The sequence below is a fragment of the Phyllopteryx taeniolatus genome, chromosome 15 (genome assembly GCF_024500385.1).
Source record: "Phyllopteryx taeniolatus isolate TA_2022b chromosome 15, UOR_Ptae_1.2, whole genome shotgun sequence".
In the NCBI taxonomy this organism is placed as follows: Eukaryota; Metazoa; Chordata; class Actinopteri; order Syngnathiformes; family Syngnathidae; genus Phyllopteryx; species Phyllopteryx taeniolatus.
In genome coordinates, this window is record NC_084516.1 from 5484907 (window position 1) to 5502466 (window position 17560).

General features: G+C 40.0%; 1 protein-coding gene across 4 annotated transcripts in view; it reads right to left on the reverse strand.

Annotated features, from left to right (window-relative positions):
• Nucleotides 1-17560, reverse strand: part of unc5cb (unc-5 netrin receptor Cb) — a 173380-nt gene that overhangs the window by 77128 nt on the left and 78692 nt on the right. The gene's annotated exons all lie outside the window — the stretch shown is intronic.

Here is a 17560-nt window from a genome sequence, read left to right on the forward strand (position 1 = left end):
ATCAATACAAAGATCTCTAAAATCAGCAGTAAAACCCTGTTAGGGACCTGCTACAAATAGCTACAAAAAAAATGCAATTAGTTGACGACCCCGCCCCCCAATTAAAAAAAAATTAAAAACTATTTTCATACTATAAACAAACACTTGTAAAGGATTGAATTGTACTGTATTGGATTAAAAAATAAATAAAAGTTGAATCCACTAACATTCTAGACAGTTTGAATATTCAATTCAGTGATTCTTTCGGGTGCAGGACAAACCAAAGTTTTGGCATCCCATAATAACAGAGGTGGGACGAGATCGTGGAGCAAAGCAGCCGTCTGCAGGCATTAAACAAGGCTCCCGCTTCTTGTTAATAGGTAAAGGGAGAGTCTGTCATGTAAACAGCTGATTTAAAAGTGTCTTATTAAAAATAAAATCAATGGGTGGCTTCCCAAAGACAATGTAAATGCAGTTATTGATCGGGGGAGGATCAGATGCTCTTCTATCGCCTTCCAAACAGGATTGCTCGTATGCACAAACAGCTATGTACAAGCATAAATAAGCTTATTGGCCATTTTATGATGTGAAATCCAATGCAACAGCGCATGATTAATAATGTTCCTGGGCCAATTTATCTCGAGGCGTGTTGAATTATCCAAAAAAACCTAATAAATAATGCTTAGATCTCAACTCAACCTGCAAATATAATAGGGAAGAATAAAGTGCTTTGTATGTGTTGATGACACGCATCTAGGTAAGTATCATAGTGAAAAGTTACTTTAAACATTTTAAAATGGGTCAGTTTGACACGCAACATAAAAGTAAGGTGAAGATTCCATTTAAAAAAATAAACATTTTCATTTATTTTAATGAAATAAAAAAACAATGTAATTTTATACTTTATAAAAATCATACAGTTACAACATAATTAAATAGAATGTAAATAATTAAACGGGTGCAGATTTTGATGAATTCATTGGGCTGCTCCTTCTGGTGTGCACACCTTAGCCAGCTGGGGGCAGTATAACACAGACATATAGCTATACGGTCCTCGATAAACTGCAGTAATATTAGTCGAGCTTCGGAGAGGATAAAGAATATACGCCAGTGAGTTTGTTACATTGTCTGTCTACAATTGTTGCCTAACCCTTTATATTCAAATATCCTGCGCCGAAAGGGTCAGAACACAACAACACGGAGGCTATTCGTTATCCCGAATTTTGCATTGTTGGTTAGCATCAAGCTAGCAGCATTTCCTAAGGCAAAGTTATGTGGTTGTGTAAAATACACATTTAACTTTCTTTTATGTTAGTAAAATTCAACTTGGAGAATCTAAAAATGTTTTTGCTTGCAAGTCAAAGCGAAAATATCTCAGAAAACACGTATAGCGGGTCACTCGTTTCTAAAGGCACCACAGTACAGTGTAATCTATAAACTTTAAGACTGCAATTTTTGTGGGTGTTCCAATACGTTACATTGTGTTTTAAAATTGATATTTGTGTTGTTGTTTTTTTTCTTTATGTCTGTGTAGTCATCCAGGCCATGGTAATTCGCAGAGGTTCAATCAAGGCAATTGGACTAATGTTTGTTGAATTTGCTGTGCTTTTTCTTGCGATCCAAAACATTCAAAAATACTGTAATTCAGGCAATTGTGCTATAGGCTAACAATGTGTTTAAAGCGTGCGGGAGGGGTAAAACTATAAAAAAAAAAAATTTATATGGTCACTCTATATTGCTGATTTTCGCCTCTTGCGGCAGGGTCTGAAACAGCAATAAACGGGGTTAACTGTGATTTATCTTGGAGTAAGGCTATAACATAAAATGCGGAAAAAGTGAAGCTGTGAATACTTGCCGGATGCACTGTATTATTAAGTACTTTCCTAATAGAAGCGCCAACAAAAACAAGTAACTCCTTCTTTTATGTATCTCATGTTACCACCCCCTCCGCGGTTGTGACCTTTTCTCTCCAGTGGAACAGGACACTGCACGTCTCCATATCCCTCATGCATTAATGATCTGCGGTAAAGCCGACGGTATACGTCTGTCTTCCAGCCCGTCCGCCAGGCGAGCCACTTCCAAGGACGGAGGCTCCGTCGCCGATGTATAGCCGAGCTGCGGAAAAATTACGCCACCCGCTCAGGTTGGGAAATGCAAATAAATAGCCACGGCTCACACCGAAAAAGTCTGTTTAAGTGGAAGGCTGCCTCTTCTCATCTCGACAGCCGGCATTTGTATGACTCTCCCCGGTGGAAGATATGGAAAGTCCTAACGAAAAACAAACAAACAAACAAACAAAAAAAAGGGAGATGACGGCGGTGCTGCTTCACATCGGCCATTCAAGAGCATTCCAAAAAAAACAAAAAAAAAAACCACATGGACATAAAATGTGACTTATCTAGCCCTGGCTCGTTATTTAACGCAAGAACAACATTTTTAATTCATTTCATATTCAAACTGTGTTTACGGAAACTTGGCAGGTGTGTGCAAGGATGAGTCTCCTCCAATCTTTTGAAACTATTTATTTCTTATTTTTTGCAATATTTAAAGAAAAAGTTTTCATACAGTATGTTTTATTCAATTCTTTTCTATATTCTATTCAATTTTGTACAAAAGGCTGTGTAAAAAAACAAACAAAACAAAAATGCAGAAAACATCTTTTTAAAATGCCCCTTTAAATAAATGTGTGCTATGTTATGATTTGCAAGGTTTGGCTCGGCACGGTTACGTTAGCAAAGGATGAGTTGAACTAGGCTAAGCTAAGCAGGGATAGGCAAGGTAACATTAGGTTACGTCAGGCCATGTAAAGATAGGCTTGGCTGAAAATAGGTTGCCAGGTTAGCACAGGATTAATTAGGCAAGGCTAGGTTAGGTTTGTCAAAGTTAGATAAAGCATGATTAAGAGACTAGGTTAGGTTAAGTTAGGCTAGCCTAAGCAAAGCAAGGTTAGTCAGAGCAAGATTAGGTCAGGTTAGGTAAGGGTAGGTTAAGAAGGGCTAAATGTTAAGCTAGGCTAGGGTAGAATAGGCTTTTAGATTAGCGTGTGATAGGTTAGCCTTCATTAGGTCAGGCTCAGCGAGAGTAGGTTTTTAAGTTTAGCATAGCATACGTTAGACTAGGCAAGATTTTTCAGGTTAGATTTGGTAAGAATAAGATAGGTTAGATTGTGCCAGGTTATGTTAGACTATAAAAGGCTAGGCTAAGGTTAGCATAAGCTAGGCCTGGGATGGTTAGGTTAGCCTAGGCTAGAATAGCTTTTAAGGTTAGTATAGCATAGTTTCCGCTGGCCTAGGCTTGATTAGGTTAGGCTAGGCTATGCTAGAATGAGTTGCTCTTTTAACATAGCACAGGCTAAGCTAGGCTGACATTTTATTGATCTTGTATGAGTGTAATATTGAGTATTCACTTTCAAATAGTAGCGATGGGCATCATTGCAACAATGTCTGATCTTGTAATCAAGTTTTTTTTTGGTTTGTTTTTTTTCCCGTTTGTTTGTTTATTGTCTCATTCCTCCAAGCCTTCCATCCATTCTGACAGGCCCACAAATTCCTGTCTGCGGGGGATGAAAAGATCTCTGGCGTGCGCCTCTCAGCCGCCCCATTCCCAAATATTTGACTTTGCCTGTGATCCGCAACCATCGCAGGCTTCTGTTGGACTTTTCCGCACCACTGAACTCTGTTTCCAAAGCAGGTGTTGAAAACAAAACAAGCCGATGAGTAATCCAAAAACAAAATCAAATAGAGGGAGCGGCCCGCTTCCTGAATTCTTATGATTCAAAAACCACCACTTCCTCCGAACTGAGCTACGACAAAGTCATACAGCTGGAGGATTACATTTGACATGACAATTACTTTGCGTCAAATAATGCCGATACGACTTCCTCGCGCTGCAGGGCGATGGCGAGAGCTTGATATGTTCTTCCTCGCGAGGGAACCAACAGTGACAGGAAAATCGGGCTGACAGATCAAAGCGCATCAAAGCTTGCAAAGTTGCAAAGCTACCGAAGAACGAAATCATTGCAAAAATGTGTTGTTTTTTTGCATTGCTATGATAACTGTATTCTTTTTAAAAATAGAAACAAAAATGTCAAAAATGACAGTATTGTTTTTGTTAATTTCTGTATTGTTTTACTGTTATTGTTGTCATTTCTGTATTTTTTTCACCTTATTATTGATGCTGTTTGTTAATATTACATTATTTTTGTAACAGTTTTATATTGTTATTACTATTGTTGTTGTTGTTATTATTTATTTTTGGGGGGTATTTATTTGGCGCACAGGAACATGTGTTTTATGTATTTCCATTTAATCGCTTTTGAAACGTGTGTCGTGGATCATTAAATTAGGTCACAAATAATCCCGGCACATGAAAGGTTTCTACTTGACACTGCGCTACCGGTGGCATTTACTGTCGCGTCGTATTAGTCACTAATTAGTTGAAAGCATGACAACAAAGCAACTTTGATACAATTAAGCTTGCAGCAAAAAATATATATATAGTATGCAATGTATAGTAGGAGTAATGTGGTGCATGAGCTGTACAATCTGTCTCAAGGTCAGCTACAATTAAGACAAAGTAGCACCATTTATTAGTGAACAGGATTAAGCGACAACAATTTATGCTTTGTTTGTTTATTCAATCACTTATTCGGCTCCGCCAACACAAATAGTTCCGCAAACAGTGGCGTTAGCCACGGAGTTTGCCGTCAGCGTAACATGCTAAACGGCCAAAGCGTCAGCATCAACATTGACCAAAAAAAGCCCCCTTAAAGGTATCTGAAGGTGTGAAAATGACCTCCGAATAGCATGTGGCGTTTCTGACTGACCACTCTATTTTATGACACCAAAAGAAGAAGCGTCCTTTCATGAACAAAATCATCTTCAAGCACGACAATATACCATCTCAAAGAAATTCAAGCAGAAACCCTCCAAAAGCTCACAAGTTTAATGGATGTAAGAACTGTGAAGCTGACATCTAAAAAGGGATCCGACAGGATGTCAAAATGTAGCTTGACTTATGATGTCTGTGATTGCAATTTCAGTTCATATGACCTCCTAATGGTACAAACTCAATAAATGACTATTTTCAGTTCTTTAAAACTTGTCAATGTCTTGAAACGCTAATGCGTAATCATTTGTGGCAGGGCATTTTATTTTTTAAAATCTTTTAATACTATTGAGGATTTTTGTGAAAAAACATTTGAATTATATTCTGACGGTTGATGACTAAAATTTTTAACTAAACTATTTATGAAAATCTGAGAAAAACATCATTTGTATTATAATCACCTTTTGGTGAGGAGTACTGAATTGTGTCTTTCCTTGGTTTATGGCTATAATCCTCAGTAGTGTAACTGGCAAATAGAGGGTATGCAAATAATAAGCCTTTATGTATTTATTGCACATTTTAAATGCATTACAAATTATACAAATCTGATAAAAGTCATGTTTTGCCATTCCCCCAACATTGCACTTTCTGTTAACTTTCAGTACACCGTGTGTGTGTTTGAAATAATGCAAATGTGTCAGGTTACATTAATGGCTCGTAGCCGAAGCAAAGACAATAAGAGCAGCAGGCAGCAGCATAACGAAACGCTGCCAGAATATAAACGCTATCGAAATGCAAACACAAGCAACGGGACCGCAGCATTGAGAGCCAGTTCCATCCTCCGTGTCACATTTTCCACCGCATCTATTTTAATATAGTCACGCCATAATGTGGCTGTTCGCACTAAACGCCCTTGCCTATCACACGCCATGCGGTGTCAACATTGCATATTAAAGGCAATATACCACGAGAGCGCCCCTCCAAGTTTCATATCAGCGTCACTGTCCCCACTGGATCCATTAGCGTTTTTACGCCTGTACATTAGCCCCTGTCTGCTGCCAAACAGCTCAAAGAAACACCTACACACAAACGTGCAAACCAAACACATCCCTGCATGTATATCAACACAAACACGACTTACAGTATGTTCGTCACGAGAAGCCTCATTCGCTAAATTAAAATAAATAAATAAATAAAATACTCTTCATGAAAATCGGGACGAATCGGAGCATTTTTACTCGTTTCATATCATGTTCAGTAAAGGCCTGATTATCGTCATTTAGGTAGGTTTGCGTGTACTTGACATCCATTTTGCCTCAACGGCTTCAATCCGCCATGAAAAAAAAAATAATTCCACACAAAAGACAAAGGATTCTTCACAATCAATTAATTAATTGTAGGTATTGATAATTAACGTCTTGGGGCACGGGGGTACTTTTTGGGATTCTTAATCAATTAGTTAATTAACAGCTTGAACAAGAGAAATTTGTAGGATTTCATACTAAAACACTGTAATTTGCGGGGAAAAGAACATTTGGGGGGGGGCTTTAGGATTATGAATATATATATATATATATATATATATAAATGTCAATAATTGTAGGTGTTAATAATTAACATCTTTAGTCATGGAAACTTTTAGGCTTTCATACAAAAAAAAAACCCATTGTAATCAGTAAGAAACTTGCTTTTTAGGGGAAGGTACTTTATGATTCTTAATTAATTAACTGTAGGTATTGATAATTAAAACCTTTATTCGTGCAAATTAGTAGGATTTCATACAAAAAAATTAATCCACTGTAATTTGTAACAAAAATTCATTTCTTTTGGGGGGGGGGCACTTTCAAATTCTTAATTAATTGTAGATATTGATAGTTAACAGCTTTAGTAGTGGAAATTTGTAGAATTTCATACAAAAAAAATCCACTGACATTAAAAGGAAATCAATTCATTTACTGCAGGTATTGATGATTAAAGGCTTAAATTTGTAGGATTTATGCAAAAAAAAATTATGAGTAATAATAATAATAGCATTCTTAACAATCAAGTCAATAATTGTGGGCTGATGATAATTAAATTCTTGAGTAATGGGCAATAATAGGATTTTATACCCCAAAAAATAATAATAATAAAATAAAATATTGATTGCGACCATCGCTTATCGAAATTATCCCAACATCTCCACACACAACAGCTGCTCCTCTCGGGCCATTCTGGTGAAGACCTAGACAGTGGTATTAAAGGTCATGACCTTTGTAAGCGTCTTCAAGCCTCAGCACACACGTTGATGAGGTCAGTTCGGGAAGCATTTTCAATCGCACGTCTCACTCGGCACCTCTTAGCTCATTTTTCGTTCCTGCCAACAGGCTGGCACAGATGTTCTTCAGACACCTCCCACATAAGCGCTTTGCTTCTCCCGGCCGTATATTTTAAATATGTAAAAAACAATATGGGGGAGAAATTCTGACAGTAGTTTAATTTCCTACCGCCAGAACAAGAGGCGCAATCATGAGCGAAATAGATAAGACAATTAGTCACATTTCCAGTCCTCTGCACCATTAGAGGAAAAGCTGTCGCCTGCCATGTGAGCACAAACAGGAGCTTGCCAGAAATACACTTGTGCATCATCCCCATCATGATGATGATGATGATGAGCTTTTACACTGCAGGTCCTAATGCCCTGTAATGACATTGGAGTACCTTTATCAGGTCCCCCCCGCCCCCCCCCCCCCCCCCCCCTCCAACGCCCCGACACTCTACAGCAGAGATGTCAAAAGTACTGGTATTCAGTACTTAAGTAAAAGTACTGATACTTGTGCAAAAAACGACTGTGGTAAAAGTAAGTACTGAAGCCACTCCCTTACTAAAGTAAAAGTACAAAAGTAAACACTTATAAATGTACTTTTATTTTTCAGCCCAATAATAAATGATGATTGGTATGCATTCTCTAGGGGCAACGATGGACAAAACAAACAAAATTAAAAACAGGTAGGCTTAAATGAAAAGACAAAGATTTATTTGCTCTATTGAAATAAAGTTATATAGAGTAAAATTATACTAACAGTAAAAAAATGAAAAAGCTAAATATGTTTCAAACGCTTATTTGCCCACTGCCAAAAGGGTTTTGTTTCACCAGTGAGCAAACAAATGTGTTGGAATTAATGCTCAAAAGTGACATAATTTACTGCAAACATGCCAGACTTCAACAAGCTAGCGTTCCACAAAACTATCGTGGTTCATTCATTGCAGGCACATGTATTGCTGTAGCGTTGTAGCCGTTGCTTAAAGTGTTATAACATCAGCATGTAGTTGCTTTTCGTTGGCCCGTCTATGGCTTGTCTTGTGTTAGCATTAAGCTAGCGGAGGGCAAAGTTGTGTGCTTGTTTTAAATACACGTGTAATTGTCCTTGTTTTATGTTTAATTTTACAGTAAACTTCAACTGGGAGTGGCAACAAACAGCTTGAAGTAAGCATATCTTCCAAAAACGATAATGGTTTTAAAAAAAAAAAATAAAAAAAAAAACCCTGCTTTTGCTCGCAATACAACGCAAACAATCTTTTTAAATAAAAATACAAAAATAAATAAAAACATCGAATGAGAAGTGATTCAGAATTTGTAAAGCTTGTAAGTTGGGGCATTCCTTAGTCAAAGTATCACTCTATAAATGTATCTAAATGTACTCGTGAGTGGTTACTTGCGTCAGTCAATCAATCACAACACACAAGTGACATCCATCTCCAGCGTCTGCTCGCAACAAAGGGCGGAAAGAATGCGCCGCCGCCGCCGCCGTCAGTCACGGCGCATTAGGAGACGGCTCGGGTCAGCGCCGGCAGTCAGAGGTTAAAGCCATTACGAGCGGGCCGACTCAACTCGCCCACCTCTGACCCTCATTTCACAAACACGCTCTCGAGCAGCAGCAGCAGGTGTTTTAATCTCTTGTGAAAACTCCGTATTATAATTCAATTCAGATGGGCAGGGAAATTACTTGATAACTACGATCAATACATGGAGACTCTCCAGCCACAACGTTAGGTACACGGGCACGACATATTGGAGCTGCATCCAAAATTTGCCATTTACAAGATGATCAAAAACACGTTTGTTAAAAGCTGAAAAATACATTTTAATATTGTCATTGTAGAACTGAACAGCATCCTTAGAGCAGTTTCAAATATTTTGGTGGCCGTATTGACAGGTGGATCTAAATAAACTACAACAGTCATTCTCAAAGTGTGGTACGAGTGGAATCAACACTTAACTTTTTAGTACACTACACTTGCAATGTATTGCAATTGGTAGTTTTCTATCGTTTTACGGAAACGTTCAAAAATGACGCAGGAAAGGGAGTAATTTGTACGCGGGTGTACCTGATGTTGTGTCCGTTGTGGCGATGGTCCACGTTGAGTGAAAATCGTTTTTCGATTTTAACCATGTTGCCATCAAATGAGCCATTCTCCTTCCATGTTCCCATCTTCCAAATACATTACACTTGCCGTTCTTTTATATTTGATGAGAGAGGGGAACAAGGGGTCCAACCTCGCTGCACTCTCAGCCTTATGTTTTAATATTTCATGGGCGACGTGCAGTTATACCCACAGAACACACACACACGCGTGCACGTACACACACATACACTCAAGCGAGCAAGTCACTGCTGAGAGGAGGTGTCCCTAGCAAATGCTAATTGAACTAGTCCACGGGTCAGCGAGCACTTCCTGTTTTCCCTGCTCCAGCAGATCCATTCTGGCGGTTCAGGGAGCGAAGCCTCCTTTTTGCTTCTCGCTGCGCTGCGAGAAACATTCCCAGGTCGTACGGGAAAACAAACAAGGGCAGAAAGTGCGGAGTTTGTTTAGGAACCAGCGGGCATCTGTCTGTTTATGTGAACCTCTTAGCTTCTATTGCCTGGCTCACAGCGGATTAACACGACCTCGACTCAGAATATGGCGGTGCCTCCAGTTTCATTCCTCCCATGACCAAGCTCCTTCTTCATTAGTTACGAATCAGGGGGAAATTACGCAAGAAAGGGAGTGTCCACTAGGAAACACTTGGCCTCCCCTTCACCACAATGGCTTTTAATCCATGCATGTATAATTCATACTAGTGAACAATCTTCTTACTGTGCACTTGTAAGGTTAAAAAAAAAAAAAAAAAAAAAGATATTTTTTGTTTGTTTGTAATACCTTTGTTTTCGAAGGATGCAAAAATGAAGAGCGTTGGAGAAAGAAAGAAGAAAACTAAAATTAGCAAAATCAAGCACATCACACAAACGTGAAAGCATAGCATCGAGTTGCGGTATCGTTTTTTGCACACCATTTCATAAGTGAAGGAAAAAGAAGAGGGGAACAAACACCGTGCCCTTTCAGGGGACCCGGGGAGGAACATATGTTTCCGGGAGCACCATCAAATACGTTTTCAGAGCAGTCCAAATGCTTTTAATTAGCCCCAGCTCTATTTGTTTTCATTTGTGTGATTTATCCCCTTTCAATTGGCAGCTTGCTAACATGTCCCAGACCAGGGAGGCCGATGTTGCCTGGGGTAAAAGGATACGTATGGCCGGCCCTTGAAAGGACCGGAGTGGGCTCGAGGGTTTTATTGGAGCGGGGTGGAAGCCACCTGTCGTGCGGATATACTCCGGGAATACCAATGGACGCGCTTCAGCGAGGATATTGCGTGCGCCCCGGCGTATGATCCTTTGGGTAAACACATTTTCTTTGATGCAAAGCCTTCGGGGGAGCGAGAGGTATGAGGGAGATGAAGGTGGGATGTAGCCTAAAGACCTAAAGATGGCTTATTAGATATTTGGACAAGCGTTTTTGGACTACATAAGGCTGTCTTTGCCTGAGGGGAAGTGAGAGGCTTGATGGTTTTCAGCAAGCAGTTGTATGGCCAGCATCTGGCCTGATGAAGAAAAATCAATCATATACTAATATCTGCATTAATCTACAAGAGCGGTTCTGAAACTGAGGACTTTAGACAGTCCACGAGGCGTATCTCGGGGGTCGAAAATTATGTTATATCGTTTTTAAAAAGTGCATAGCGATATGGGGACTATAAAACAAACACACTCAATCAGTGGTGGGCAGTGTATTTGGTACTTGGGAATTCAGTGGGGCCTTACTCTACTTAATCTGCCTAACACAATTGTGTTGCAAATGTAGAAACCATCAATACACAGCATGCAACGGTGCCACATACATCATTTGGAGCAGTTCTACTCATCGCATACCATGATGAAAAAAAATTCAACATTGAAATAAAATACATCAATCTCACCAAAGATGCTAATTATGAACTAGTTTACTTGCAAATTTGTCAACTGGAACTCAACCGTTTGCTGCCACAAACGTATTGGTCAAGTGCGTCAAATCTCAGCTTGTCACGTTTATTATATGAGGGAGAGAAACGCCAAAACGTTTAGGCACGTCACACTTGAAAGTGAATGTTTGTGATGAAAAGACGATGCAGGTCATGACGTGAATAAGAAATAAAGCCACTGACGTTCACCTCAAGCTATGCGGTGACGCATTTCTTATTTATCTGTAAATAAGTGATTATTTTGCCATCGAAGGCCCTTTCTCAGTCTTGTTTTTGTTTTATAGTTGGAGGCGTCACAAAAGCCAAAAAAAATAAATAAATTCTGTTCAGCCATGAAACATCAGTCCAATTGCTGTAAAATGGCTGGCAATATGGGGGGACTCTGCTTTAAAAACGGGTTGCGGTGACTGACTTATGTTTGAAATGTTCCAAAAAATGTTCCTCTGGCATTTAAGAGTGCACATTGTAATTACAGTATGTTGAGCTGGCATAACGATTATGAGAGTGTGTTTTCATAAAATTGTCACCTGTAAGGAGTCCCTTGACCCAAAACGTTTAAGAAGCCCTAATCTACAAACCGTAACCTTCAAAACAGACAAGTAAACGTTTGACCTGGATCCTTGACACGGTTGCCTCAAGCATTTAAAGCAGCACCACAAATAAACAGGCGGCAGGGTAAAGCATGTTAAACACCAGAAGGCCTTAAAAGAAAAACAATGTGCCTTTGTTCAGCTTTTGATTGATGGATATCATTATTTTTCTTCATGTCCACAGACTGAATCTGCTTTTACTCAAAAAGGCCTCCGCCCGAGTCACTGATCAAGCACGGCCGAACCCGCAGGCCAAGGGGGAAGGAGGGGGGTCTCGGCACGTCAATACGGGGTTAACCAGCAGTGTTGAGATTTAAAAAGGAGATGTAAGTGGTCTCCATTAGAATGTTGCAGCCCAAGGGCTTTGGGGGGGGGGGGGGGGGGGGGGGGGGGGGGTTGACGAAGGTGAAGTGCAAAGGTACAGGAGATGAGGCGCCCCTGAGACATGACACCAAGGTGGTGTCGGAGAAAATGAAGCCAGAGGCCGAGGTGGCGAGGGCACCTCGGCCTCCGGATGAAAGCGGCTGCTATTTACTTCCCGGCCCGGGGACACTGTGCAGGAAATGAGAGCGCACGAAGGGTTCGTGTTATAGTAGCTTCACAGTCTGCAAGGTCTAATCAAGAACCACAGGAATTGCTGTTAAGACTCATGAGCTGATCCAATCATCATGAATCAGGAGGGTTTTTTTTTTTGTTGTTTTTTTTTACATTTGGGTCCCGGTTTGAGCTCCCTAGAGCAAAAAAAGAAAAATGCTGACAGCTGGTTGTGACTGGCCAGACTGTTGGAAGGCCTAAATGTGCCAAGGAGCAGATTTTAATGCATACCTATGCTAATGGACCTGTCAGGAGTTGATCTCAGACAGTCAAACTTCAAATCTCGCCAGCTAAAACCACCTTTGCTGTCACCTTTGGTGTGTTCCAATTTCACGTTAATGATTTTTTCTGGGTCACTTTGCAATGCTAAGGTGTTCTCCAAAGGCAAGGGAGTCCTGAACTACGTTTTCAGCTAACGAACAAACCCGTTCCCTGCTAAAGATGAGACTGAAGGGAGTAACCACCTACAAAAAACAAACAAACAAAAAAAACAGGATGGGGAGAAACGTGGTGCCAAATCGTCTCCAGACTTGAACCCTAACAAGCATCCATTTTACTTCCTAAAGAAGAGACTGAAGGCAGCAAAACAAGCAACTGAAAATATCTGAACTGTTTCGACATATGGGGTTCCATAGCTTAGTGATAAATTACGGTAAATTCCGATTTACATCAAAAATCGGATTATGTCACCGCTCTAGGAACGGATCTCCGTCATAAACAGAAGACACCACATACAAGAACACGACATCAGCTAGAACCTTACGTAGAACTGCAAGCCATCTTAAATGGGTATAATTGAAATACAGTTGTGCCCTGAGATACTAGTGATCTGACTTAGTTGAGCTTTTCGAGAAACAAGCCACTGTTTGGATTTTTTGCTTTGACTTGTGAGCAAATATTTGAGGTATGAGCGCTGGATGGTGGCAGTGAATGCAACCCATTTCCCTTCACAATCAAATGTTATTTGGCAGATAGTGAACAAATCTTTAAGAAACAGGCTTCCAGCTGTTTCGTGACACTGCCAGTTGACGTTTCCTGTCAAACGAAACATAAAACCAATAGATATTACATGTTGTGTATTTAGCTTTGTCATAGAAAAGTCTGTTTAGCTTACTGCTAACAATCAATGCAAAATGCCATTGGAACAGATATTCAAACAGACACAGGGAGAGAGACAACATATACAATACTCGCAGGCCTATATTCTTTATCCTCTGTGAAGAAGGACTAACATTAATGCGGGTTACTGAGGAGTTTTGACTGGCTCCATGGATGCCTCTTGGTCTGTATTATACTGCCCCCAGGTGGCCAAGGCATGCACACCAGAAGGAGCAGCACAATGTCAATTGGAATGAAGCAAAAAATGTGGCAAAAGTGTTTAATTCTTGAAATTCTATTTAATTATGTCATTACTGTATCTTTTTACAAGAACAAAATTAAAGAGTGCTATTTTTGGGGAGGGGCTGGAATGTATTAACGGCATTTCTATTCATTCCAAAGGGGAAAGGTGATTTAAGACAAGTGTTTTGAGTTAAGAGGATGGTCACGGAACAAATTAAACTCAGATCTGAAGGCACCACTTTCAGGTGTTTTTTTTTTCCCCTTCCAATTTCAATCTAACAACCTTTTTATTCACTCATCCAGCATTTTTAATTCAATTTTCCCATGACATGCAACCCCTGGCCCGCATCGTTTGGCAGCGCAATACGTGGAGGTCTCAACCCGCCAATTTAATAAACGTGTTAATTCCAAGCGCGGCGGGCGGAGACAATGCCAATGTGGGAGATGAGCTCCCCACCATTCATTTCCGCCGTCTGTCTTGGGGTGGAGGCGGGGAGCGGGAGACGGGCCGCGGGGGGGAAATGAAGACCATACATCACGCTGAGGCACCCCAGCGAGTCTGACATGACTTCGGTCCGGCTCAGGTTCACATAGACGCGCTTATTTAAAGACTTACTTGAAGAATATAAACTACGATATTAGAATAACATTTAGGTAAGATTGACTTCACACGCTGATTTGACCTGAAACTCCAATGCTACTATGCTGGTGGTTATTCAATGTATAGTGTGTGCGCAGATGTCCACTGCATATTAACAACATCCCCATGGAGAAGCTGCTTCCCTTCAACCTGAATGTTTCTATTATTAAGCGGCATGAAAAGACAAAAAAAAAAGAAAAATCCTTGAGATAAGAACATCCGCGCTGAATAACAACTCTCTGTCTAATTGCATTGCCGACGATTTCAAGCAACAAAGACTGAAAGGGACGTACAACTTTATGAAGACGTTGCCGTGGCGATGAGATGAGCTCATTAGCGTAGCCGCACCGATGGCAACATGTTAATCACATTAAAAAAAAGACAACAGTAGAGCAGAATGTTTTTTTTTTTTTTTTTTTTTTTTACAAGAAATTATCGAGAGCAGTGACCAGGGTTTTATTCCTAAAAAGTACATGAAAAACAAACTATATTTAAGTGACTCAACTAAAATGTATTAAACATAAGTTAAATAAAAATGGTACCTATGTAAATATGTAAAAACAAACAATGGATTCAACTTAAAAGTTAAATACAACTGAACTGTACTGAGCCAGAGATTCTTCTGTATACCACTGGTGGGACAAAAATAAGGCACTGTAAACAAATAATATGCCGGATAATATCCTTTTCGGATTTTTTAAAAATGTAATCTTTCTTTTCTCTTATCCTTGTATATTTGTGCACAGATTTTTCCGTTGTTGTTGTATATTGAGTTGTTAACAAACTGTTTCGGAAAAAAAAGGTAGCATGCTATGAACATGAAAAATTCATTAGGCTTTTGAACCAGCAATTTGTTCATATTTTCAATAGATTTTCCAAACCTGATGTTTTTGTACCTGGTTTCTTAGTTTCGTTACATTTTTGTTCAACTTTGGGACTGTTTTCCAAATTCAAAATACAGACTAGGAGGCAAGAAAGTCTCATCCCATCGTCTTTTGGTTCAAGTACTTGGTCTCGTTTGACTTTGGAACCATTTTTGTCTTTTATAGTCAAATTTCTCAGTTGTTTGACCTCCAAACCATCCATAGAACCATAGAAAGTTAACCATCCCCTTGTATTGTGTACACTGCACAGTATACAAGTAACAGTAACACAGAGTGAAAGGCTATATCTTAGTTTGACCAGTGTATGATTAGCGTTCCAAATGTCTAATGTAATTTCAAGATATTCAAAAGAACTTTATACGAGATTCAGGCACGTTTAAAACCTCAATTCAACAATTTGCAAGGATTTCAAGTTTACGTTAGAATTCCAAGGTGTACGATTGTCAATTCAAGAAGTTTAAAGCACCTGATCCCACATTGAAGCACTTTGAAAACCTAGATTCTCCTTCAATTCATAGTTTCTGTTTGAGTTCAATAAAAAAAGTTGAGCAGTGTAGATGTTTAAAAGTTACGCCCGCTTTGTTTAGACTGGTTGGAGCAATTGGTTATCCCATTGTCGCAATTTTTCGGGCCAGTAATACCACTGACCTCAACCTCTTGCAATATATCGATTGAAATTGTCTTGAGTAGGTAGATGTCTGCGGTCAGGAACCATGCCTCAGGTAGGTTTTGATCACAACCGTTTGCTTAAAGAACATCCATGTTTTCGACGATTAAACCCAACACACAGGGAGGTTAAAGGTTACTGACACACATCTGGGAGGCTTCAGAAAAGCCCGTCATTCCTGACCGGCGTGCACTGTAAACACAGAACGCCATAATCTTCCCTCCACTGCCACATAAACACACACAATACACAAAAGCCTCAGGTTCCGGGCCGTCGATAAGACTAAACACCGCCCCGGCTTGTGTCACCAAGTTCAACTGCCTTTTAATGGCTTTTTCAAACCAGACTGAAAGCTTTTCTCTTGACTCTCGCTGCCCAGTTTGTTTAAACAAGTTAATTAGTGGTGCTTGATCTGATGGGAGGCCGGTGCCTCTCCGGGGTCTGTCGCAGATCAGAGCGCCACAGAGCGCGGGGGACAAAAACGCACTAAGCTCATCTCGACAGAGCGACGGGGGATAACTTGACTAAACATGCCAACAAAAGGAGCAGACCATCCAGAGAGTTTAAAGTTAATTCTTAGAGTTGTAGGATAGTAAGTCTTATGATGATTAGTTAGCGTTACAGTGTCATTAAATGCAAATATAGCGTATACAAAAGACATGTCTGCCAATAGGACGACGCCTAAGACTTTACAACCAGCAATCGTTGATACAGCACTTACCCAACCATATACTGACACATTACTTCTTGTCAGTAGACTTCTTGCACTATGTACTTGCACTGACTGTATGTTCCGAACAGATCTCCAGAGTATTAGTAGGAAATCGTACAATAAATAATGCACTATTTCTGGGGAAAGTTTCAGACAACATGAGTATCACTCACACAAGGCTGCAGAAAAGCAGAAAGTAGTTCTGTTTGGCAAAACAAAAGTGTTCTTCAGCAATGCCAAAAACTACTTAAATTTGTCTTTTTGTGCAACATCCTACTAAATTGTAGTGAGATATTTTTGGGGAGGCAGGGGGCGGGGAATACCCGGACAGTGGCTGCCTTGAGATACGAATGACAACCCTAACGAGTACAGATACGAGCCATCGTTGGGCTCATTTTTTTGCTTTGACTTGAGAGCAACAATTTGAGATGCGAGTGCTGTATGGTGGCAGTGAACTCAACTGAACTCACATCAATCAAACAGTAGTTTGGCTGATGCCATTCTTCAAAAAAGAGGCTTTAAGCTTTTTATTGACACTCCCGGTTGAAGTTTACAACAAGAGTGGAGCACGCCAACGGTATTATAAGGACAAAATGGGGGGAAACGTGTGTCGGTGGTCACCGTGCTCAGGACAGGAGAGGACGTTCGTTTAAGACTTGCTTGAGGTATGTTCACGTACTTTTAATACGATACGGCTCGCAAGTAGGCAATAAAATGTTCTAAAGCCTAGCAAGCTACTGCTAGCACTGACGGTTGTATGTAAACATGCCACCGTTCTGTCGAATCATGCTCTAAAGTTTCGGTGTGGGTGAAGTAACTTAATTACAATAAAGTAATTTAATTACAGTAAGTAACCACCCATTATTTCTGTCACGTTGTAATGTTGGTTCGACCTGACTTATTAGAATACAGGATCGGACAAGAGCAGTGATTTCCAACTTTTATGGTGCCAAGGAACATATTTTACAATTGAAAAATCTCACAGCACACCAACAAACAAAAATGTCCCA